Genomic DNA, 24864 nt, shown 5'->3' with positions numbered 1-24864 from the left:
AGCAACGCAGAACGCAGCCCTGGGCGGCAGGGCCTGGCCGCTTGGCCTGGCCTGGCCTGGCCTGGCCCAGCCCGGCCCGGCCCGGCCTGGGTGAGGCAGGTCTCCTGTCAGGAGGGGAGCGGGCTTGGGGTAGGCTCAGATATGGGCTCAGACATGGGGCGGCTAGGCTCCTTAGTAAGGGCCTGGGGGGAGGTCGGACTACACGGTAGGATCTTGCTGGGAGGCCAGGCCGTTCCGGAAGTGTTTGAGATGAGGATCGGCCCTCCTACAAGCGCCAGTGGGGGAACAGAATCCTTTATAAAGTGCTGTGTGGAAGCCGGGCTCCTCTACAGGAGCCTGCAAGGGAGCTAGGTTCCCCTGCTGAGGACTGGATGGGAGGCCAGGATCATCTCTAGGAACAGGGGAAGAATCCAAACTTCTCTATAAGGGAGTGGCCAGGCTCCCCCTATAAGGACTGGCAGGGAGGCAAGGCTCATCTATGGAAGCCTAGGAGAGGCCAGGTTCCCCTCTACGGACCTGTGGAGTGACCAAGCTGTCATATAATGCCCTGCGGGGGGTAGGGAGGAGCAGGCTGCTCCATAGGAGCCTGGGAGGAGGCCAAGCTCCCCTAAAAGGACTGGCAGGGAGGCAAGGCTCAGCTATAGGAGCCTAGGAGGAGGCCCGGTTCCCCTACAGGGACCTGTAGAGGGGCCAGGCTCTGCTATAATGCTGCAGGGGTGGAGGGGGGTGGGGAGGCAGGCTCCTTCATAGGAGTCTGGGAGAAGGCCAGGTGGCTCTCTAAGAGTCTGTCGGGAGGACAAGCTGCTGCTAGAGTGAATGCGAGGTGAGAAATCAAGCCCCTGCTACCGAGGATGGGGAGTGTGAGGTCTCTTCTTTCTACTTGTGCCGTAGCAGGACCTGGAAGTGCCACTGGAGTAGGGCAGCCTGTCCTGCAGTGCCTGAGGCATCTTCAGCCACAGCGAGGCTCCAGGCTCAGCCTGGGAAACCAGGCGTCACTGACGGATGGATGAGACCCTGCAGAGCCCAGTCCCTCCTTGCAGAAGACATGGAATTTGAGGACCTAATGATCTTGAACAGGTAATGTCCATTCTCTTAGGCCTTGTACTTTTGCCTTGAGAAGACCCTTTGTTATCAACATCATCTGTAATTTATAATACCTGTGGGAAAGGTACATTGTGCGTGGGTCAAGGCAGAGGTGATCCTGACCAGGAGCCCATTGCACGTTATGGAGCTGGTGATCCCCTGAGCAGGCACAGGGCTGGTCTGCACTGTGCAAGCCCTGTGGCTGCAGGAGGAGCTTGGCCATCTCATGGTAACAGGGGGTTTATAGGCAGTGCCATCGTGATACTGACCCTTGTACCAGCTGCCTGGCCCTGCCTGTATCTGGAAATGCAGCAAGTTCTCATGTGAACTTCCTTCATGAATAATGCCGTTTTCTTGTGATGCTTTATGTGTTAGCTCGTAAGACCAAGAAGGAAGAGCTGTAATTTTGCCTGAAGGCAGGGTGCCCAGCATCTGAAGGGACATAAGATTTACATGCTACCTGTATCCCACTTCTTATTCTCTCTTATTAAAGCAGCTGCGGCCTCTGTGTCTGTAGGGGGAAGGCAGGAGCTGTGCAGCTGGTTATCAGAGTCTCTTGTTAGGCCCTTCACTTCTATGGGTGTCTGGGAGGAGGACAGACCCCTCTAGAGAGGCCTGTGAGGAAACTCAGCCTGACTCTAGGGGCCCAGGGGGAGGCTAAAGTCTTGGCGTGTTCTGTCCCAAGCCTGTCCTGCTATTGAGCAAGTAGGAAGTGAAGGCTGAGCAAGGATATGCTCTGGTAGGCTTCCCCTCAGGAGAAGGAACTTGAACATCCTAGGGTGCTTTGAAGGCGTACCAGCCCTAGCCTAGACAAAAAAAGTGAGTATGACATCTTTCAGAAGAAAGATAGCCACCACGCAAGTCTCAAAACTTACTCTTAAAAGATGTATGTGAGAACTAAGACTACAGCAGGGTCCTTCAGCGGAATATTTGTACACTTGGTCTTTCAGAACTGAAAATTGACACCGATTCCTTGGCATGTGCACTTTGCACAGTCCGTTGTAATGCAGCAGGAGAGATCTTTAAGCTCACTGTCATCTTCTCCGCACAAGGAAAGACACGCATTGGCTTAGACATGCACTGAAGTCACGCAGATTCAACTTGAAGAACGCATACATTAGCAGCTCCTGCTGCTCCAGAGTTAGTCACCTGGCACCAGGTTTAAACAGCTGAACTGTGTGCTGGTCCCCTTATCCTCCATCCCTGTGTCATAAGGTACTGAAGAGCTTCTTTAGCAATGCTGCACATGAGGAGATGAGAGAGACCAGCAGCCCTGCAGCACATGAGCTTCTGAATCAAAGCCATGATCATGTACATGGTAACAAAAAAACCAAGAAATTTGAGGAGATACAGACAGAAAATGAGTTTCAGGGCTGCAGCCCAACATTAATAACTAAGTTTATTTCCAGTGGTACATAGTCACAACAAGTCCAAGGGACTTCTTTTCCAGAAGTTAATCAAATGAGGGTGTGCAGAGCCTACCAGGCACGAGCGATACCATGAACCTAAAAATCTGCAAGCCTCTCATTGGAGAGGTGGTTAAAGAGCTGAGCAACTTCTCCAGATCCTCAGCAACACTGCAGGGTGCAGGTTTGTGGCAGCACAGCCTCTCATTGGGTAGCTGCGCTGTGGACTGCTGCACCAGGCAAGATGCAAATCAGCTTCCAGTATCAGCACTTAAACCTGGAGCACATCTACAGCTAGGCCAGGCACGCAGTGTATTGTTAGTGCTCCTCTAAGTAAGCTCCCTGGAAGACATTGACAAAATTGACCCTAAATTGCAAGTTTAATCACCATTAATGAAGGACTTTAGAAACAGGGAAAAGCTTAACCTGAGATCTGAGTGGGATGTATATGCCCTAAACATAAGCCAGTTTCCCAAAGCATTGTGCAGCAGTCCCCTCAGCACGTATGACTTCTTGGTTATCTCCAGCCTCTTCCAGATGGCTGCACATTGGAAGAACTTCAAATCAAAAACTTTTTCTGACACAGATAGCCTCTGCGTCTGGGTCCATCACTTAGATTCCTTTTCTTCCCCCGAGTGTGAAGATGGGATATCTGTCCAAGCAGTTAGCTGATCAAAGGCACAGATTTGTAATAGGCACTTTCTGAATGTGCGAATAATTATCTGAGTCCTCAAATACTTTGCTGGAACGGAGAAGCACTTCAGCTCTGTGTGGCTGCTGTGAGAAATGGTCTCTAGGTAAAAAATTAAGCTCGAGGTAGACACGTCAGTGAAACAGCTCTTATTAATGTTTTTGCAAAAACAGGTATCCTAGTAAGTAGGCACACACAGCAGAAGCGGAACTATGATTTATATTTCCTATCCCATCCACAAGTTCCCTCCCTTGTTTCCTCATTGGTTGGGTACTCCAAGGTTTACAGCCTATTCAGTGCTTATAATCTATATGCTAATTGTCCCGCCTCTGTTTATACCTCCATGTACTCGACTTTATACTCCCTTTCCTCTCACTTGTTAACCACATCATTATTAACCACATAATCCTTTTCTGGTTCAATTTTGTAAGTCTGTGGCAGACATATGGTACCCCAACTTACTGTTTAACCAGCCTGCACTGGCTTAGTTTGTACATGGAGAGTATTCTTTTTAACCTCGGAGTGAATCTTTCGTCTAGAGATGACATTGGCTTTAACCACAGAGTGTGTCTTTTTGAGTTACTAGATCTCAAACCCTTTGTTTCGTTCCCTCAGTAACTTAGCGCCAGCCCCAGGATTGAAAACTCTTAATATTGCAAAGCCTTAACATGTCGTGGTTTAAACCCTGTTGTCAAGTTAGCCACACAGTCCACTCCCCGCCAGCTCCGCCCTTTCTTCCCCCCCTCCCCCGCTCCCGGAGGGATGGGGAGGAGAATGGAAAGAATGTAACTGCCACGGGTTGAGGAAAGAACAGCCCAGTAACTAAGGTATAACACAAACCACTACTGCTACCACCAATAATAATAATAATAAGGGAAATAACAAGGGAAGAGAATACAATACCACTCGTCAGAAACCAGCCTGACCGAGCAGTGAGCCAGCCCTTCCAGGTAACTCCCAGTTACATCCCGGGCATGATGTGCTGTGGTATGGAATACCTCTTTGGCTAGTTTTTTGGGTCAAGTGTCCTGTCTCTGCTTCCTCCCGGCTTCCCCTCCTCCCTGGCAGAGCATGAGACTCACAATGTCCTTGGTCAGACTAAATATTTGAGCAGTAACTAAAACCATCGGTGTTATCAGTGCTGTTCCCAGGACGAAAGTCAAAAACATCAGCGCTGCACCAGCTACTAAGAAGGAGAAAAATGACTGCTACTGCTGAACCCAGGACAAATCTTGATCTTAAAGCTCTAATATTGGAAAGCCTTAATATTGCAAAGGCTCATCCCCAGTTATGCGAAAACAACACTGTTTCTCTCACAATTCCCCCTTTCTCTTATTTACACTCGTTTTGGTTTTTGCACTTTCTGTAAAGAATTGCCCTGTATGTCGCTTCCATTCCGAATAACATAGTTTCACATTTTTTATCTAAAGATAGGCTGTTCCTAAAATACTTCTCTTTACTCTATGCCTTGAGGAGTTTGTTTCCCTCTGAAATGCCAGGGTAAATGGAATTGCCAATTGAACAATTGCGCAGGATCTCATCCAGTTTGGAGCATGTGCAGACCTTGGGATTTTTTTTTTTCCCACAGTACCAACCTAACTCTGCTCTGGGAATTTTTATCGCTGAGTAGTTTCCTGCATTGTCCTCAGTGAGATCTGCCTGTGGTTTTAATTCTCCTAGAATTCTCCTGGTAGCATTCACAGCCTGTCACGAGAGACAAGCTTTACGGTTACCAGATGCTGCGGAGCAAAATCAGGAGGCACCCTGATGTCTTTGTACCACAGAGCAGGGAATAAGGGTGAAGAGGGACTTACAGGTTTTGTTTCACCAGGCAGCCTTTTCCTGGTACAGTGCGATTATGTACATCTTGACATCGCGATTCCCGACATCTCCCGATCCCCGAAGCCCCAGCAGCCCTTGCGAGAGAGCGGCTGACGTGGCAGGGGGCGTTCCCGCGGTAACGGCGACCGCACCCCTGCCCCTTGCCTTGAAAGAGCCTCACCCTGTTCCACCGGGCGCAGGGAGGAACAAGCAGGTTGTCTTGCGGACTCTCTTGCTGGTGTCCCAGACTGCTGACCAATATGGTCGCCTCCAGAAGGAGAGCCTGCAGTAAGGAGACTGTAGCAACTCAGACAGAGACCCTGCCCCAAACCGTGGCTGTTCAGGTCTCTGGCTGCAGGGAGTGCCAGAGCCTGCTGCTGCCGAGGGAGGGAGGCCAGCATTCCACCTGTGTGAGGTGTGAGCAGGTAGAAGATCTGCTTAGATTGGTGGCAGAACTTAAGGAGGAGGTCGAGACGCTGCGGACCATCAGGGACTGTGAAAGGGAGATCGACTGGTGGAGTAACTCCCTAGCATGTCAGCAGGAACGGTTCCAGGGAGGTACCCCCCAAAAGGGGATGGACCCCCTGTCCTCTCAGACAGAGGGGGATGACCCGAGACAGCCCCTGCTCTGTAGCTGTTGCGCAGAGGTAAGGGACCAAAAAGACGATGAGGGCTGGAAGGGAGTTCCAGTTCGGAACCGTGGGCAACCTTCCTCCCTTCCTGCCCTGCTTCCCCAGGTGCCCCTCAGTAATTGGTTTGAGGCCCTGGATCTTGATGGAGAGGTAAGTGAGGATGTGGTGCAAGGCCAGACTACAAGGTCACATAGGAAAAGGCGGTCGACTTCGCACCTCAAGACTGCCTCTGACAAGAATGAAAGAAAAGTCATTGTCGTAGGCGATTCCCTTCTGAGAGGAACAGAGGGCCCGATATGCAGAGTTGACCCTCATCATAGGGAAGTGTGTAGTCTGCCTGGAGCCCGGATCAGGGATATCACCAAGGTGCTCCCCAGCCTGGTGCACCCGACAGACTACTACCCACTGCTGATCTTCCAGACAGGTGGGGGGGAAGCTGCTTCCCGCAGTCTGAGGGGGATGAAGAAAGACTACAGGGCCTTGGGGCGGATGGTGAAAGAGTCTGGGGCTCAAGTGATCTTCTCCTCACTTCTTCCATCTTCCGGTGATGATGTGGGATTGAATGGGAAAATTCAGTCCGTAAACAATTGGCTACGAGACTGGTGCTTTAGGCAGGGCTTTGGGTTCTTTGATAACGGCTGGTTTTATAAGGCTCCAGTCTGGATGATGGCACGTGGGAAAGGTTTAACTCACAGAGGCAAAAGGATGCTGGGGCATGAATTAGCAGGGCTCATTTGGAGAGCTTTAAACTAGATTCGAAGGGGGATGGGGTTGTAACTGGGCTTGCCCCAGTGGGGCAGCACTCTAGGATTGATGAAGACCGGGAGGCCTCCTATAATCCTAGGGTGAAATTGGTGAGCTCAGCTCCCTCCTTGAAATGCCTGTACACCAATGCGTGCAGCATGGGAAATAAGCAGGAGGAGTTGGAGACCTGTGTTAAGTCAGGAGATTATGATCTGATGGCAATTACAGAGACGTGGTGGGACAGCTCGCATGACTGGAATATACTCATGGAGGGCTATGTCCTTTTCAGGAAAGACAGGCCAGCCAGGCGGGGTGGTGGGGTTGCTCTTTATGTGCGAGAGCAGCTTCAATGTACTGAGCTCTGTCCAGGAACAGGGGATGAGCGAGTTGAGAGTCTGTGGGTGAGAATTAAGGGGCAGGCTGGCAGGGGCGATACTGTTGTGGGTGTCTGTTACAGGCCACCAGATCAGGGTGAGGAAGTTGATGAGGCCTTCTACAAGCAGCTGAGAGCAGCCTCACACTCACAGGCCATGGTCGTCGTGGGGGATTTTAATTTCCCTGATGTTTGCTGGAAGGACTACTCAGCAACCCAGCCACAGTCCAGGAGGTTCCTCCAGTGTATGGATGATAACTTCCTCATCCAAATGGTGGATCAGCCAACCAGGAGAGGAGCACTGCTGGATCTCATCCTCACTAACAAAAGAGGGTCTGGTCAAAGCAGTAAGGGTTGAGGGCTGCCTTGGTTGCAGCGACCACGAGATGGTGGAATTCAGGATCTTGTGTGGTAGGACCAGTACAATAGCAAGTAGAATTGCAACCCTGGACTTCAGCAGGGCAAACTTTGGCCTTTTCAAGCAATTGCTAGGGGAAGTCCCATGGGCAAGGCTGCTTGAAGGTAAAGGGGCCCAAGATAGTTGGTTGACATTCAAGAATTGCTTATTCCAAGCTCAAGAGCTGAGCATCCCGACACGTAGGAAGTCAAGGAAGAGGGCCAGGAGACCTGCGTGGCTGAATAAGGAACTGCTGGGTATGCTCAAGTGGAAGAGCAGAGTTTATAGGTCATGGAAGGAGGGGCTGGCCACTCGGGAGGAATATAAGGCTGCTGCTAGAGGATGTAGGAAGGCAGCTAGGATGGCTAAGGCCTCCTTAGAATTAAATCTGGCCAGAGGGGTCAAGGACAACAGAAAGAGCTTTTTCAAATACATAGCTGATAAAACTAACACCAGAGGCAAGGTTGGCCCACTGCTGAATGGGATGGGTGCCCTGGTGACAGAAGATACTGAGATGGCAGAGTTATTGAATGCCTTCTTTGTGTCAGTCTACTCTGCCGGAGGCAGTCCTGAAGAGCACTGTACTCCTGAGACCTCAGATGAAGTCAGATCACTGGAGCGGTTTGCCTTAGTCCATGAGGAATGGGTTAGGGACCAGTTGAGCAATCTGGACATCCATAAATCCATGGGTCCAGATGGGATGCACCCGCGGGTGCTGAAGGAACTGGCGGAAGTCATTGCTAGACCACTCTCCATCATCTTTACCAAGTCTTGGGAAACGGGAGAGGTGCCTGAGGACTGGAGGAAAGCAAATGTCACTCCAGTCTTCAAAAAGGGCAAGAAGGAGAACCCGGGTAACTATAGACCGGTCAGCCTCACCTCCATCCCTGGGAAAGTGATGGAACACCTTATCCTTGATGCCATCTTAAGGCATGTCAAGGATAAGAGGGTTATGAGGGGCAGTCAACATGGCTTTACCAAGGGGAAGTCATGCTTGACCAACCTCCTAGCCTTTTATGAGGAAATAACATTGTGGATGGATGATGGCAGAGCGGTGGATGTGGTCTACCTTGACTTCAGCAAAGCATTTGACACAGTCTCCCACAGCATCCTCATAGCTAAACTGAGGAAGTGTGGCCTGGATGATCAGGTAGTGAGGTGGACTGCGAACTGGCTGAAGGACAGAAGCCAGAGAGTTGTAGTCTATGGGGCGGAGTCCAGTTGGAGGCCTGTATCTAGTGGAGTGCCTCAAGGGTCAGTATTGGGACCAGTATTATTTAATATATTCATCAATGATTTAGATGAGGGAATTGAGTGTACTGTCAGCAAGTTTGCTAATGACACTAAGCTGGGAGGAGTGGCTGACACGCCAGCAGGCTGTGCTGCCATCCAGCGAGACCTGGACAGGCTGGAGAGTTGGGCAGGGAGAAACTTGATGAAATATAACAAGGGAAAGTGTAGAGTCCTGCATCTGGGCAGGAACAACCCCAGGTTCCAGTATAGGTTGGGGAACGACCTGTTAGAGAGTAGTGTAGGGGAGAGGGACCTGGGGGTCCTAGTGGACAGCAGGATGACCATGAGCCAACACTGTGCCCTTGTGGCCAAGAAGGCCAATGGCATCCGGGGGTGTATTAGAAGGGGGGTGGTCAGTAGGTCGAGAGAGGTCCTCCTTCCCCTCTACTCTGCCCTGGTGAGACCGCATCTGGAATATTGTGTCCAGTTCTGGGCCCCTCAGTTCAAGAAGGACAGGGACCTGCTGGAGAGAGTCCAGCGCAGGGCGACAAAGATGATTAAGGGAGTGGAGCATCTCCCTTATGAGGAAAGGCTGAGGGAGCTGGGTCTCTATAGTTTGGAGAGGAGGAGACTGCGGGGGGACCTTATTAGTGTATATAAATATATAAAGGGGGAGTGTCATGAGGATGGAGCCAGGCTCTTCTCAATGGCAAACAATGATAAGACAAGGGGTAATGGGTATAAACTGGAACACAAGAGGTTCCACTTAAACTTGAGAAGAAACTTCTTCTCAGTGAGGGTGACAGAACATTGGAACAGGCTGCCCAGGGAGGTTGTGGAGTCTCCTTCTCTGGAGACATTCAAAACCCGCCTGGACACATTCCTGTGTAATCTTATCTAGGTGTTCCTGCTCTGGCAGGGGGATTGGACTAGATGATCTTCTGAGGTCGCTTCCAATCTCTAACATACTGTGATACTGTGATATTGTGATCTTTGCTTGTCGGTCTCAAGTCCATCCTAATGGAAAAGGAACTACCTGTGCCACAGGTCGCCCTGAAGCACATGCATAACAATTGCTTCTATTCAAACTGTTCACTGTATATTTGACCCATTCTACCCAGGCATTCGTATTCCTATATCCTGTTTCTATTTCAAACATCTACTTCAAATCTTTAACTGCAATTACATTCACTATCTTAGGATTCTTTGGTGCAGTCCATGTCCCCACTGATGGAGGAATGCTGGTGTCCACAGCCTGGCCATATTTGTTGCTCTTTGGCTCCCAAGCCACTATTCTAAACCTAGCAATTGAATCCCCTCCTGTCACATCTGCCCCCAGGCCATGAACTTGCCTTACTTCCCCACCAGCACTTGCAACAAGTGCTACGGAACCACACTCTAAACCCCCACAGTCAGGTTCCGTGTGACCATTAAACATCATAATTTTACTTTCTAGCGATTTTCCCTAAGCACTGGGTGAGATCCACCCATTAAAGGCAGTTGTAAACCAAACATCACTCCACCCAGGACAAGGTGATTCCCAGTATGGTTGGACATAATACTCTGGGTATAAATATTTCCCGCAACTTACTGTTTAACCAGCCTGCACTAGTTTAGTTGCATAGGTTGTACGTAGATAGCATTCTTTTTCACCACAGGGTGTGTCTTTCATCTAGAGATGACACTGTCTTTAACCACAGAGCGTGTCTTTTGGAATAAGTATACCTCGAACCATTTCCTTCATTGCCTTAGGAACTTAACCCCAGACCTAGTATTGAAAACCCTTCTTATTGCAAAGCCTTACTATTGATCTTAAAGCTTAATATTGTAAAGCCCCATCCCCAATTATGCGAAAACAACACTGTTTCTCTCACAGCTGGGAGTAGCTGGAAACACCACCACAGTGGCCAGACCAACAGTGTCTTCTGCCTGGAGAACCTACAAACAGGATCAACAGCATCTAGTGATGTAGCTGTCAACTGTGGCATTATCAGGCTCACCTGAAACAGAGAGCACAAAAAAATTAGGTCTGCTTCTGAGAAGTGCTCATTACAAGACCCTACACACGACAGAAACACTGGCCACCTGTGTTAAAGGGATGGGAGGCAGTGGTGGATGAGGCTGCAAGAGATGTCTTGATTCTATGATTCTATGATTTGCTGAACAACCAAAGCATTTTAGCAAGTTCCGTCACTAAGTGCCACAGGGAATCATATAGCCCATGGTGCTGAATCAGGGAAAGGCCCAAACTGCAGAGAATGGTGGGATCCCAAGCTTGGGCATCCTTAACCTCCAGAAATGCCTACATACAGGGTTTCGATCAGAACTTCTTATTGAAACCTTGTCTCCAAAGTCAGAGTCCAGCTTCCCAGGAGATTTCAGGGGGGACCGGACTTCACCTAAACCATTCCCGTTAGACAGCTAAAGCTCGTGATCTGATGGGGAAGAGCAAAAGCAGAGTTCTTCTGTGGAGCCAGAAGCAACATAAAGCAAGTAATTCTGGCACACTGGTCAGGGTGGGTAGAGGTGCCCTCCTGCACAGTAGAAAAGACAGAGCTGAGGATCTGCTAGGCTCTGGGACTCTCTCTTCCAGAGAAGAAGTCATCCCTTTACACACCCAGGTACTTCAAAGATGAGTGTTTAGGTCAGGAAAGTCTACAGGACCGATGTGGAAGAGGTCACTCAGCACACCACTACCTCTGCGGAGACGAAGCCAGCTTCCTGAAGGCACTGCATGTTCCCTAGGTACCCCATGGTCCTGCAGTCCCAGCTGACTTCTCTCCCACAACTATGGAGCAATAAAAAAGCATTGGGGATCTATGAAAGCAAAGTGTCTTGACTGGTTTGTCTTCTCTCTCTTTCCTGCCCATCCCTTTTCCAAGCAGCTTTAAGCCCATATCTTTTGAAATGTGCTGTCTGGTATAGCTCAATTTCATGAGCCTGAAAGACGTCCTTTCATCCCACATGTACATATGCACTTGTTATCACTTACTGTTTGCAAGCTTGCAGCAGACATGGGATAAAACTGCAACCTCTGCAGTTCCTGTCCGTAGAATAAGAGAATCATAGAATAGTTAGTGTTGGAAAGTACCTTAAGATCATCTAGTTCCAACCCTCCTGCCATGGGCAGGGACACCTCACACTAAACCATGCCACCCAAGACTGCGTCCAGCCTGGCCTTGAACATTGCCAGGGACGGAGCATTCACAGCTTCCTTGGGCAACCCATTCCAGTGCCTCATCACCTTCACAGTAGAGAAATTCTTCCTTGTATCTAACCTAAACTTCTCCTGTGTAAGTTTGAAGCCATTACCCCTTGTCCTTTCACTACAGTCCCTAATGAAGAGTCCCTCCCCAGCATCCTTGTAGGCCCTTTTCAGATACTGGAAGCTGCTAGGAGGCCTCCACGCAGCCTTCTCTTCTCCAGAATGAACAGCTGCAACTTTCTCAGCCTGTCTTCCTATGGGAGGTGCTCCAGCCCCCTTGTCATCCTCATGGTCCTTCTCTGGACTAGCCCCAACAGCTCCACGTCCTTTTTATGATGAGGACAACAGAACTGTATGCAGTACTCCAAGTGAGGTCTCACGAGAGCAGAGTAGAGGAGCCGGATCACCTCCTTCGACCCTTGGTTACGCATCACAGACAGATAACGAGACACTTGTCAGCAGCAGAGCAGCATTGTGGTCCTCTCGCCACCAACTCTGGACTTCCCTAGCACTTGCTGGAAGTCCTGTTTAGACCATTTTGCTATGTGACAGTCTGTTTGGACTGATACATCCACTCAGAGGGGTTCCCATGCTACCATGTGAGATACATGGTGAAGGGCTGCTGGCACACTGGCTTCACATGGAGACTGCTTCAGCCAGCTTGCATCCCAGTGTGCCAGCACCTTCCACTGCAAACTCATTTAAAGTCCTTCAGAGTCTCAGAGTCTGCTAGGTGGTGTCGTGGCTGTAGGACACACTGGCCTTAAGTCACTGAGTACCCAGGGATGACCACGGATGTTCAGGATAATGGCCACACCAAACGCACAAGCAGGTTAATGGGCCAAAAGGTCACTACTTTGATTCTGTTAATTTGAAAAGGTAGTGGAAGGAAAAACAAGACCAAAAAAAATAGTGGAAACCTTGAAGTGCTGGAACCTTAAATGCAGAAGGCAAGCTGAAGACACACACCGGGTTAGCTGCAACACATCCTGCTGCATCACTGCCAGGGCAGCACAGAGAAGGCAGATCTGTGCCATCCCGGACCTCTGCAGTCAGGAGTGGACGTCGAGAGGACCACACTGCTATGTGAAAGCTTTTGGGGGCTTTTACCTCACAAGCTTTGACATGCTCTTTCTGCCATTCTTCCCGGATCTTCTCCAGTGTGGTAATGCTCTGCTGGTAACTCCTGCCTTTGAGAGAAATCACACTCTCATCTGATTAACACTGATTAAAAAGACCCTTTGCTGGAAGGCAGTACATGAAACCTGAATTGACAGGGACATCAGGGAGAAAGCAGCAGTAATGTGTGAGCTCAGCTATGGATGTGCACTGTAAGGAAGTGCAGAGCTGTGCAGCAAGGTGGAGGGTCATGCCACAGGGAAATGGTGGGAACAACCTTGGTAGGGCTATGCAGGCTTCTCCACTTCTGCTATGTTGGGCATGAGTTTCTGTGGAGCCAGCCCTGACGCAGGAGCTGGAGCTCACTCAAGAGCCATGCCACTGCCTCCCCAAGAAACACTCCCCTCATCCTTCAAATCCTGCCTTTCCACACTCACCAGAGTCCTCTGGTGTTGATTTCGTTTGAGCCAGCTTGAGGAACAGCTGCCAAAAATGGGAAAGAGAAGAAAGCTAGAGGAGATACGACCTTCATTGCCAACGGTATTGAAGCTCAACTAGAGAACATTGCCAGCCCTTCCATCTCACCCCCAAAGCCAGAGCTGGGAGAAGAGTTATGGAGCAGGACAGCTCCAAGAACATACACCCTTCCTCCTCCTGCCCCATGGCCACCCATCTCTCTATACCTTCTCCTGCTGCTTCTGTGTAACCATGTTTGTGTTGTGGGGTACGGCTTGTTCCGCCTCATCCTTATGCCTGCAGCAGTGCTCATAAAAGCGCTTGGCCTAGGAGAGCCAACAAACAGGGCAGGAGCGCGTTAGCAAGCAATGAGTTGCTAATACAGCTCATGCAGGTAGCTCTGGAGGAAAACAGCCTCCAAGTGAAGAGGTGGCCATAGGGTGCCTGCAGAGCAGGGGACAGCACACAAGGCCCCCAGTGCCCTGCTGCTTGGGTAAAACAGACCTCACAAGACAAGCTGCTCTTCATTTGGCATGAAAAGCTCATAGCAATCGAGTCCTTGACATCCAAATCACTCTTATCCAACCGTGCAAGGCTGCTACCAGCCATGTCCCTGGTGTACTCTTCAGTTTTTCACAGCACGCTATGCAGACTTAAATGTGACGGTCTTCCTCTGCTGCAGCTCTTGATGTAGTGTCTGCAGGAGTTGCAGCAGAGGAAGACTCTCATATTTAAGACTGCGCCAGCACTCTGCGTGTGTGTTAGCAGTGTTAAACCATATAGCAAGAAAGAGCAGCATGTTTGCTTTACCTCCATGGTCTTGTCGTACTGCAGATTCCTGGTTTTTTGAATCGCCTCCATTATCAGCTGTATCTGTGAAGACAACAGAGCCAGTGTCAACACATCAGTGACCATCAAAGCTCCACGATGGACCATGTGGCTTAGGAAAGGAAGAGGCACAAGCCAAACTCAGATGGCCGTAAGGACCTATGTCCAACTAAAGCATCTTCACAAAACCCACCTTTTATACTTCTAGATAAGCCTCCACCTGTCTATGCAAAGGAACCAATATATAGTGCAGTATCATCTCCATATAATCTAGGAAAATTGGGAAGCCCACTCCCTTCTGCTAGGTCCAAAATTACAGCAGTTTTCCCTCATCTTCCAGACAAAGGAATCTCAAGCCAGAAGAGGTTAAAAGGCTTGCCATTTTTAGAAAACCCTATGGACATCATGCAACATTCTATATATGAGATATATGCATATATGCTTTAAGACCATTCGTGGTTGAGGCTGGAGTCTCTGGAGCTGAGCCCCTGCGATAGCCGGCCCCAAAAGACACCCAAAGGAGAAGATGTGGCGGTCAGAAGAAGGAAGTCAGAGGTTCAGCAGCAGAGTTGCTGCACATAGGAAGGAGCTCAGGACTTCCCAGCAGCGGCAGGCATCCTTGAAGCAGTGGCCCCTTCCAGCAGGGGCCTGGGGCATGGTGGGAAGCACGAGCCAGGATCCATCACCAAGGATGGTGATGGATCGACACCCTGACCTTCTTCTGATTCAGTTTTTGCTTTTCCCTGAATTCTTTCATTTTCTTTGCTTCTTTTCAAAGGGTTTGTGAAAGCTAGATCTGACCTTGTCCCACACTGTCTATCTCTGCAAAGAAAAGAAAGTTTCCTATATAGAGAGAGATTTATATATACGAATATAAATATATGCATATATATATACATACACACATACATGAAAAGACTCCGTTGCTCAAATCAACTGTTGTAGCTGACATCAAAGTGATCCCATAGCACGCCTCCATTTCCAGAAACAAAAAAAGCAGCAGGACTTCTGAAGCGGCATCCAAGCAGCATTGCCTATGTGAGGGTCAGTCCTGCTGGGGGCCACCTTTCACTGTAAAAAATCTAGTATCAAGAAGTTCTTCAAGCAAGCACAGTCACATCTGCCCCTCACCCCGATGAATTCAGCCGGGTTTCAACACACAGCAACCTGAAGCAAAGAGTTGCCCCAGGTTAGCAGACAGTCAAGCTGGGGCACAGAAAAACTGATGCTAAAAAACCCTCAGCTCACCCTGCTGAAAGTGAGTGGCCGTACCACAGAACAGCATCCCAGGAAGATCACTGAGGGAAAAATGAGAAGTGTAGTTCACAATTCAAGCCCCAGAGCTGTTTCAAACCCACAGCTATGAATAGCCAGCTGCTTCAACAGCAGAGCCATGCTGGGGAGGTTCACCAAGGGTCAGGGCAGCAGACAAATGTGGCTGCGGCAGAGAGTGGACTCAGCACAGGAGAGCAGAGTGCCAGCCCTCGGGGTAGGGATGCTGCCCACCATGTGTACATGGAAATGAAGGGACGGACAATGTAAGGTGGCCAAAGCATTGTCTTGTAGATGCTTTGATTAGAACTGTGGAATCATTTAGGCTGGAAAAGACCTTTAAGATTATTGACTCCAACCGTTTACCCTGTGCTGCCAAATCCACCACTAAACCGTGTCCCAAAGTGCCACATCTGCACATCTTCTAAACACCTCCAGGGATGGGGACTGCACCACTGCCCTGGGCAGCCTGTTCCAGTGCTTGACAACCCTCTAGGGGAAGAAATTGTTCCTCATATCGAGTCTAAACCACACCTGGTGCAGCTTGAGGTCATTTACTGTTGTCCTGTCTCTTGGTACTTAGGAAACAAGACCAAAACCCACCTCACAACCTCCTTTCAGGTGGCAGAAGCATTGCAGTATAGTCCCTAAATCCTGGCCAGGGCCGAGAAAAGTCTGAGAAATTCAAGTGTTAAACATGCATCGCAGGGCAGACGAACCTCTGGAAGATCCCACAGTTACAGGGTTGATAATATAAGAACATGTATTTGCACATCTACCCCACCACCACCCAAATCATGTACATGGACTTGGGAAATAGAGACCACACAATACCTCAGAAGAATGTGTCACAGCAAGGATCATTTAGCTTAAGGTATTCGAATAGAAGTAGAGCTACGTGTTCAAGGATTTAAGATTCTGCCTTCAAACAGTAGTTTGCAGGATCAATTTGTCACCAAACATGTAAAACATCTTCCTTTGCAGGAGTACCATCCTCGTTGCTGCATGCAGTATCAGTGGTGTCAGCTTAAGAGGGAATGAGCACGGTGCTAATGAAGTCCATGTTGAAGAAAACATGTTGATAAAACCTGCCCTGTGTGGGGAGAGTCTGCTCTGACTTCATGCGTGGCTCCAGCCATGCCCTGCCACCAACTAAAATCATGGAACCACAGCCACAAAATAAAACTTGTTCTGCAATCGCAGCCATAGCTGACACTTAGATCTGACCCTTGTTTTACAGAAGAGTGGTCAATTAATTCACCAGTTTATTCTCAAAGGGCTTTGACAGCCAGGACTTCACTGGCACCGCTCTCTGTGGTGCAGTGTACAACACGGAAGAGGTTTGGCAATAAAGAGAAACATTTCCAATTTGACCCGGCTCTGAGGCAAGATAGTTCAGTTCAGATCATTCCACAAACTACTGAAACCCAGGCAGGGACACCTTCCACTAGACCAGGTTGCGCTCAGCCCTGTCCAGCCTGGCCTTGAACACTGCCAGGGATGGGATGTGTCTTTTTAGATAGGCACACACCCCCCGATCTAACTGCTTCCAGCAGCAGACAAACAAACACGGAGACAAACATGGCCTAGAGCTGACACCCTCTCTGCCGCTTTAAACCCACTCAGGAAAAGCCCCGAACACAAGACAAAGTGCTGATGAACGCCCCCATGGCGTGTAACAACCCCACAGACTCCTTCCCCCTCTCTAAGCTCACTAGACCACCACAGCTCGGAGGCCGCAGGGCCAGCCCGGACGAGGACCGGAGGAACCTCACCCAGAGCCGATCCCCACCGTCTCCCCACACCTTGGGCCTGCTCTGCAGCACCACCAAGCCGCGGCAACGGCGGATGCAGGCGGAAGTGGGGGGAGATGCTGACACCACCCCCACCCGCTCCCTTCCAGTCAGCAGCACGGAAGTGACGTGAAGCTTGGAAGGAAGCAACGCAGAACGCAGCCCTGGGCGGCAGGGCCTGGCCGCTTGGCCTGGCCTGGCCTGGCCTGGCCCAGCCCGGCCCGGCCCGGCCTGGGTGAGGCAGGTCTCCTGTCAGGAGGGGAGCGGGCTTGGGGTAGGCTCAGATATGGGCTCAGACATGGGGCGGCTAGGCTCCTTAGTAAGGGCCTGGGGGGAGGTCGGACTACACGGTAGGATCTTGCTGGGAGGCCAGGCCGTTCCGGAAGTGTTTGAGATGAGGATCGGCCCTCCTACAAGCGCCAGTGGGGGAACAGAATCCTTTATAAAGTGCTGTGTGGAAGCCGGGCTCCTCTACAGGAGCCTGCAAGGGAGCTAGGTTCCCCTGCTGAGGACTGGATGGGAGGCCAGGATCATCTCTAGGAACAGGGGAAGAATCCAAACTTCTCTATAAGGGAGTGGCCAGGCTCCCCCTATAAGGACTGGCAGGGAGGCAAGGCTCATCTATGGAAGCCTAGGAGAGGCCAGGTTCCCCTCTACAGACCTGTGGAGTGACCAAGCTGTCATATAATGCCCTGCGGGGGGTAGGGAGGAGCAGGCTGCTCCATAGGAGCCTGGGAGGAGGCCAAGCTCCCCTAAAAGGACTGGCAGGGAGGCAAGGCTCAGCTATAGGAGCGTAGGAGGAGGCCCGGTTCCCCTACAGTGACCTGTAGAGGGGCCAGGCTCTGCTATAATGCCGCAGGGGTGGAGGGGGGTGGAGAGGCAGGCTCCTTCATAGGAGTCTGGGAGAAGGCCAGGTGGCTCTCTAAGAGTCTGTCGGGAGGACAAGCTGCTGCTAGAGTGAATGCGAGGTGAGAAATCAAGCCCCTGCTACCGAGGATGGGGAGTGTGAGGTCTCTTCTTTCTACTTGTGCCGTAGCAGGACCTGGAAGTGCCATTGGAGCGAGGCAGCCTGTCCTGCACTGCCTGAGGCATCTCCAGCCACAGCGAGGCTCCAGGCTCAGCCTGGGAAACCAGGCGTCGCTGACGGATGGATGAGACCCTGCAGAGCCCAGTCCCTCCTTGCAGAAGACATTGAATTTGAGGACCTAATGATCTTGAACAGGTAATGTCCATTCTCTTAGGCCTTGTACTTTTGCCTTGAGAAGACCCTTTGTTATCAACATCATCTGTAATTTATAATACCTGTGGGAAAGGTACATTGTGCATGGGTCAAGGCAGAGGTGATCCTGACCAGGAGCCCATTGCACGTTATGGAGCTGGTGATCCCCTGAGCAGGCACAGGGCTGGTCTGCACTGTGCAAGCCCTGTGGCTGCAGGAGGAGCTTGGCCATCTCATGGTAACAGGGGGTTTATAGGCAGTGCCATCGTGATACTGACCCTTGTACCAGCTGCCTGGCCCTGCCTGTATCTGGAAATGCAGCAAGTTCTCATGTGAACTTCCTTCATGAATAATGCCGTTTTCTTGTGATGCTTTATGTGTTAGCTCGTAAGACCAAGAAGGAAGAGCTGTAATTTTGCCTGAAGGCAGGGTGCCCAGCATCTGAAGGGACATAAGATTTACATGCTACCTGTATCCCACTTCTTATTCTCTCTTATTAAAGCAGCTGCGGCCTCTGTGTCTGTAGGGGGAAGGCAGGAGCTGTGCAGCTGGTTATCAGAGTCTCTTGTTAGGCCCTTCACTTCTATGGGTGTCTGGGAGGAGGACAGACCCCTCTAGAGAGGCCTGTGAGGAAACTCAGCCTGACTCTAGGGGCCCAGGGGGAGGCTAAAGTCTTGGCGTGTTCTGTCCCAAGCCTGTCCTGCTATTGAGCAAGTAGGAAGTAAAGGCTGAGCAAGGATATGCTCTTGTAGGCTTCCCCTCAGGAGAAGGAACTTGAACATCCTAGGGTGCTTTGAAGGCGTACCAGCCCTAGCCTAGACAAAAAAAGTGAGTATGACATCTTTCAGAAGAAAGATAGCCACCACGCAAGTCTCAAAACTTACTCTTAAAAGATGTATGTGAGAACTAAGACTACAGCAGGGTCCTTCAGCGGAATATTTGTACACTTGGTCTTTCAGAACTGAAAATTGACACCGATTCCTTGGCATGTGCACTTTGCACAGTCCGTTGTAATGCAGCAGGAGAGATCTTTAAGCTCACTGTCATCTTCTCCGCACAAGGAAAGACACGCATTGGCTTAGACATGCACTGAAGTCACGCAGATTCAACTTGAAGAACGCATACATTAGCAGCTCCTGCTGCTCCAGAGTTAGTCACCTGGCACCAGGTTTAAACAGCTGAACTGTGTGCTGGTCCCCTTATCCTCCATCCCTGTGTCATAAGGTACTGAAGAGCTTCTTTAGCAATGCTGCACATGAGGAGATGAGAGAGACCAGCAGCCCTGCAGCACATGAGCTTCTGAATCAAAGCCATGATCATGTACATGGTAACAAAAAAACCAAGAAATTTGAGGAGATACAGACAGAAAATGAGTTTCAGGGCTGCAGCCCAACATTAATAACTAAGTTTATTTCCAGTGGTACATAGTCACAACAAGTCCAAGGGACTTCTTTTCCAGAAGTTAATCAAATGAGGGTGTGCAGAGCCTACCAGGCACGAGCGATACCATGAACCTAAAAATCTGCAAGCCTCTCATTGGAGAGGTGGTTAAAGAGCTGAGCAACTTCTCCAGATCCTCAGCAACACTGCAGGGTGCAGGTTTGTGGCAGCACAGCCTCTCATTGGGTAGCTGCGCTGTGGACTGCTGCACCAGGCAAGATGCAAATCAGCTTCCAGTATCAGCACTTAAACCTGGAGCACATCTACAGCTAGGCCAGGCACGCAGTGTATTGTTAGTGCTCCTCTAAGTAAGCTCCCTGGAAGACATTGACAAAATTGACCCTAAATTGCAAGTTTAATCACCATTAATGAAGGACTTTAGAAACAGGGAAAAGCTTAACCTGAGATCTGAGTGGGATGTATATGCCCTAAACATAAGCCAGTTTCCCAAAGCATTGTGCAGCAGTCCCCTCAGCACGTATGACTTCTTGGTTATCTCCAGCCTCTTCCAGATGGCTGCACATTGGAAGAACTTCAAATCAAAAACTTTTTCTGACACAGATAGCCTCTGCGTCTGGGTCCATCACTTAGATTCCTTTTCTTCCCCCGAGTGTGAAGATGGGATATCTGTCCAAGCAGTTAGCTGATCAAAGGCACAGATTTGTAATAGGCACTTTCTGAATGTGCGAATAATTATCTGAGTCCTCAAATACTTTGCTGGAACGGAGAAGCACTTCAGCTCTGTGTGGCTGCTGTGAGAAATGGTCTCTAGGTAAAAAATTAAGCTCGAGGTAGACACGTCAGTGAAACAGCTCTTATTAATGTTTTTGCAAAAACAGGTATCCTAGTAAGTAGGCACACACAGCAGAAGCGGAACTATGATTTATATTTCCTATCCCATCCACAAGTTCCCTCCCTTGTTTCCTCATTGGTTGGGTACTCCAAGGTTTACAGCCTATTCAGTGCTTATAATCTATATGCTAATTGTCCCGCCTCTGTTTATACCTCCATGTACTCGACTTTATACTCCCTTTCCTCTCACTTGTTAACCACATCATTATTAACCACATAATCCTTTTCTGGTTCAATTTTGTAACTCTGTGGCAGACATATGGTACCCCAACTTACTGTTTAACCAGCCTGCACTGGCTTAGTTTGTACATGGAGAGTATTCTTTTTAACCTCGGAGTGAATCTTTCGTCTAGAGATGACATTGGCTTTAACCACAGAGTGTGTCTTTTTGAGTTACTAGATCTCAAACCCTTTGTTTCGTTCCCTCAGTAACTTAGCGCCAGCCCCAGGATTGAAAACTCTTAATATTGCAAAGCCTTAACATGTCGTGGTTTAAACCCTGTTGTCAAGTTAGCCACACAGTCCACTCCCCGCCAGCTCCGCCCTTTCTTCCCCCCCTCCCCCGCTCCCGGAGGGATGGGGAGGAGAATGGAAAGAATGTAACTGCCACGGGTTGAGGAAAGAACAGCCCAGTAACTAAGGTATAACACAAACCACTACTGCTACCACCAATAATAATAATAATAATAATAAGGGAAATAACAAGGGAAGAGAATACAATACCACTCGTCAGAAACCAGCCTGACCGAGCAGTGAGCCAGCCCTTCCGGGTAACTCCCAGTTACATCCCGGGCATGATGTGCTGTGGTATGGAATACCTCTTTGGCTAGTTTTTTGGGTCAAGTGTCCTGTCTCTGCTTCCTCCCGGCTTCCCCTCCTCCCTGGCAGAGCATGAGACTCACAATGTCCTTGGTCAGACTAAATATTTGAGCAGTAACTAAAACCATCGGTGTTATCAGTGCTGTTCCCAGGACGAAAGTCAAAAACATCAGCACTGCACCAGCTACTAAGAAGGAGAAAAATGACTGCTACTGCTGAACCCAGGACAAATCTTGATCTTAAAGCTCTAATATTGGAAAGCCTTAATATTGCAAAGGCTCATCCCCAGTTATGCGAAAACAACACTGTTTCTCTCACAATTCCCCCTTTCTCTTATTTACACTCGTTTTTGTTTTCGCACTTTCTGTAAAGAATTGCCCTGTATGTCGCTTCCATTCCGAATAACATAGTTTCACATTTTTTATCTAAAGATAGGCTGTTCCTAAAATACTTCTCTTTACTCTATGCCTTGAGGAGTTTGTTTCCCTCTGAAATGCCAGGGTAAATGGAATTGCCAATTGAACAATTGCGCAGGATCCCATCCAGTTTGGAGCATGTGCAGACCTTGGGATTTTTTTTTTTTCCCACAGTACCAACCTAACTCTGCTCTGGGAATTTTTATCGCTGAGTAGTTTCCTGCATTGTCCTCAGTGAGATCTGCCTGTGGTTTTAATTCTCCTAGAATTCTCCTGGTAGCATTCACAGCCTGTCACGAGAGACAAGCTTTACGGTTACCAGATGCTGCGGAGCAAAATCAGGAGGCACCCTGATGTCTTTGTACCACAGAGCAGGGAATAAGGGTGAAGAGGGACTTACAGGTTTTGTTTCACCAGGCAGCCTTTTCCTGGTACAGTGCGATTATGTACATCTTTGCTTGTCGGTCTCAAGTCCATCCTAATGGAAAAGGAACTACCTGTGCCACAGGTCGCCCTGAAGCACATGCATAACAATTGCTTCTATTCAAACTGTTCACTGTATATTTGACCCATTCTACCCAGGCATTCGTATTCCTATATCCTGTTTCTATTTCAAACATCTACTTCAAATCTTTAACTGCAATTACATTCACTATCTTAGGATTCTTTGGTGCAGTCCATGTCCCCACTGATGGAGGAATGCTGGTGTCCACAGCCTGGCCATATTTGTTGCTCTTTGGCTCCCAAGCCACTATTCTAAACCTAGCAATTGAATCCCCTCCTGTCACATCTGCCCCCAGGCCATGAACTTGCCTTACTTCCCCACCAGCACTTGCAACAAGTGCTACGGAACCACACTCTAAACCCCCACAGTCAGGTTCCGTGTGACCATTAAACATCATAATTTTACTTTCTAGCGATTTTCCCTAAGCACTGGGTGAGATCCACCCATTAAAGGCAGTTGTAAACCAAACATCACTCCACCCAGGACAAGGTGATTCCCAGTATGGTTGGACATAATACTCTGGGTATAAATATTTCCCGCAACTTACTGTTTAACCAGCCTGCACTAGTTTAGTTGCATAGGTTGTACGTAGATAGCATTCTTTTTCACCACAGGGTGTGTCTTTCATCTAGAGATGACACTGTCTTTAACCACAGAGCGTGTCTTTTGGAATAAGTATACCTCGAACCATTTCCTTCATTGCCTTAGGAACTTAACCCCAGACCTAGTATTGAAAACCCTTCTTATTGCAAAGCCTTACTATTGATCTTAAAGCTTAATATTGTAAAGCCCCATCCCCAATTATGCGAAAACAACACTGTTTCTCTCACAGCTGGGAGTAGCTGGAAACACCACCACAGTGGCCAGACCAACAGTGTCTTCTGCCTGGAGAACCTACAAACAGGATCAACAGCATCTAGTGATGTAGCTGTCAACTGTGGCATTATCAGGCTCACCTGAAACAGAGAGCACAAAAAAATTAGGTCTGCTTCTGAGAAGTGCTCATTACAAGACCCTACACACGACAGAAACACTGGCCACCTGTGTTAAAGGGATGGGAGGCAGTGGTGGATGAGGCTGCAAGAGATGTCTTGATTCTATGATTCTATGATTTGCTGAACAACCAAAGCATTTTAGCAAGTTCCGTCACTAAGTGCCACAGGGAATCATATAGCCCATGGTGCTGAATCAGGGAAAGGCCCAAACTGCAGAGAATGGTGGGATCCCAAGCTTGGGCATCCTTAACCTCCAGAAATGCCTACATACAGGATTTCGATCAGAATTTCTTATTGAAACCTTATCTCCAAAGTCAGAGTCCAGCTTCCCAGGAGATTTCAGGGGGAACCGGACTTCACCTAAACCGATTCCCGTTAGACAGCTAAAGCTCGTGATCTGATGGGGAAGAGCAAAAGCAGAGTTCTTCTGTGGAGCCAGAAGCAACATAAAGCAAGTAATTCTGGCACACTGGTCGGGGTGGGTAGAGGTGCCCTCCTGCACAGTAGAAAAGACAGAGCTGAGGATCTGCGTGGCTCTGGGACTCCCAGTGCCCTGGCTCTGTGCTTCCCAGCTGCACTCCCAGAGCTGGTGGGAAGGCAAGAGGTTAGGCCAGCCTGGGCTTTATGGAGACCTGATACCAAGGCACGTCATGGTGGGCTGACACAAAGCCAGAGGGCATTGCAGAAATAGTTGATCCGCTCGCACTCCTGGGTCTCAAAGAACTGAAACGACACAGACAAACCAGCCCTGTAAGAAGATAGCAAGTCTCCTCTATTCTGATCTCTTCTCATCCCACTACAAAGATCTCTGTCCACAGCAAGGAGCAGATGATGTTGGTCTTTTGCAAGAAACACAGTAACCATGAGTCATAGAATCATAGAACCAACTAGGTTGGAAAAGACCTCGTCCATAGAAGAAGTCATCCCTTTACACACCCAGGTACTTCAAAGATGAGTGTTTAGGTCAGGAAAGTCTGCAGGACCGATGTGGAAGAGGTCACTCAGCACACCACTACCTCTGCGGAGACGAAGCCAGCTTCCTGAAGGCACTGCATGTTCCCTAGGTACCCCATGGTCCTGCAGTCCCAGCTGACTTCTCTCCCACAACTATGGAGCAATAAAAAAGCATTGGGGATCTATGAAAGCAAAGTGTCTTGACTGGTTTGTCTTCTCTCTCTTTCCTGCCCATCCCTTTTCCAAGCAGCTTTAAGCCCATATCTTTTGAAATGTGCTGTCTGGTATAGCTCAATTTCATGAGCCTGAAAGACGTCCTTTCATCCCACATGTACATATGCACTTGTTATCACTTACTGTTTGCAAGCTTGCAGCAGACATGGGATAAAACTGCAACCTCTGCAGTTCCTGTCCGTAGAATAAGAGAATCATAGAATAGTTAGTGTTGGAAAGTACCATAAGATCATCTAGTTCCAACCCTCCTGCCATGGGCAGGGACACCTCACACTAAACCATGCCACCCAAGACTGCGTCCAGCCTGGCCTTGAACGCTGCCAGGGATGGAGCATTCACAACTTCCTTGGGCCACCCATTCCAGTGCCTCACCACCT

At 49.3% G+C, this 24864-nt stretch overlaps 2 long non-coding RNA genes across 2 annotated transcripts; both read left to right on the top strand.

Annotated features, from left to right (window-relative positions):
• LOC308231362 lies at nucleotides 1–13365 on the top strand. The gene is made up of 3 exons (XR_013958659.1): nucleotides 1–129; nucleotides 892–1077; nucleotides 10257–13365. It is a non-coding gene; the product is annotated as an uncharacterized lncRNA (long non-coding RNA).
• A 3822-nt stretch (nucleotides 13366–17187) lies between these two features.
• LOC308231361 lies at nucleotides 17188–23272 on the top strand. The gene is made up of 3 exons (XR_013958658.1): nucleotides 17188–17327; nucleotides 18090–18275; nucleotides 23137–23272. It is a non-coding gene; the product is annotated as an uncharacterized lncRNA (long non-coding RNA).
• The last annotated feature ends 1592 nt before the right edge of the window (nucleotides 23273–24864 follow it).

The sequence above is a fragment of the Psittacula echo genome, assembly GCF_963264785.1.
Source record: "Psittacula echo genome assembly, chromosome: Z".
In the NCBI taxonomy this organism is placed as follows: Eukaryota; Metazoa; Chordata; class Aves; order Psittaciformes; family Psittacidae; genus Psittacula; species Psittacula echo.
This window is presented reverse-complemented; position numbering and strand designations above follow the sequence as displayed.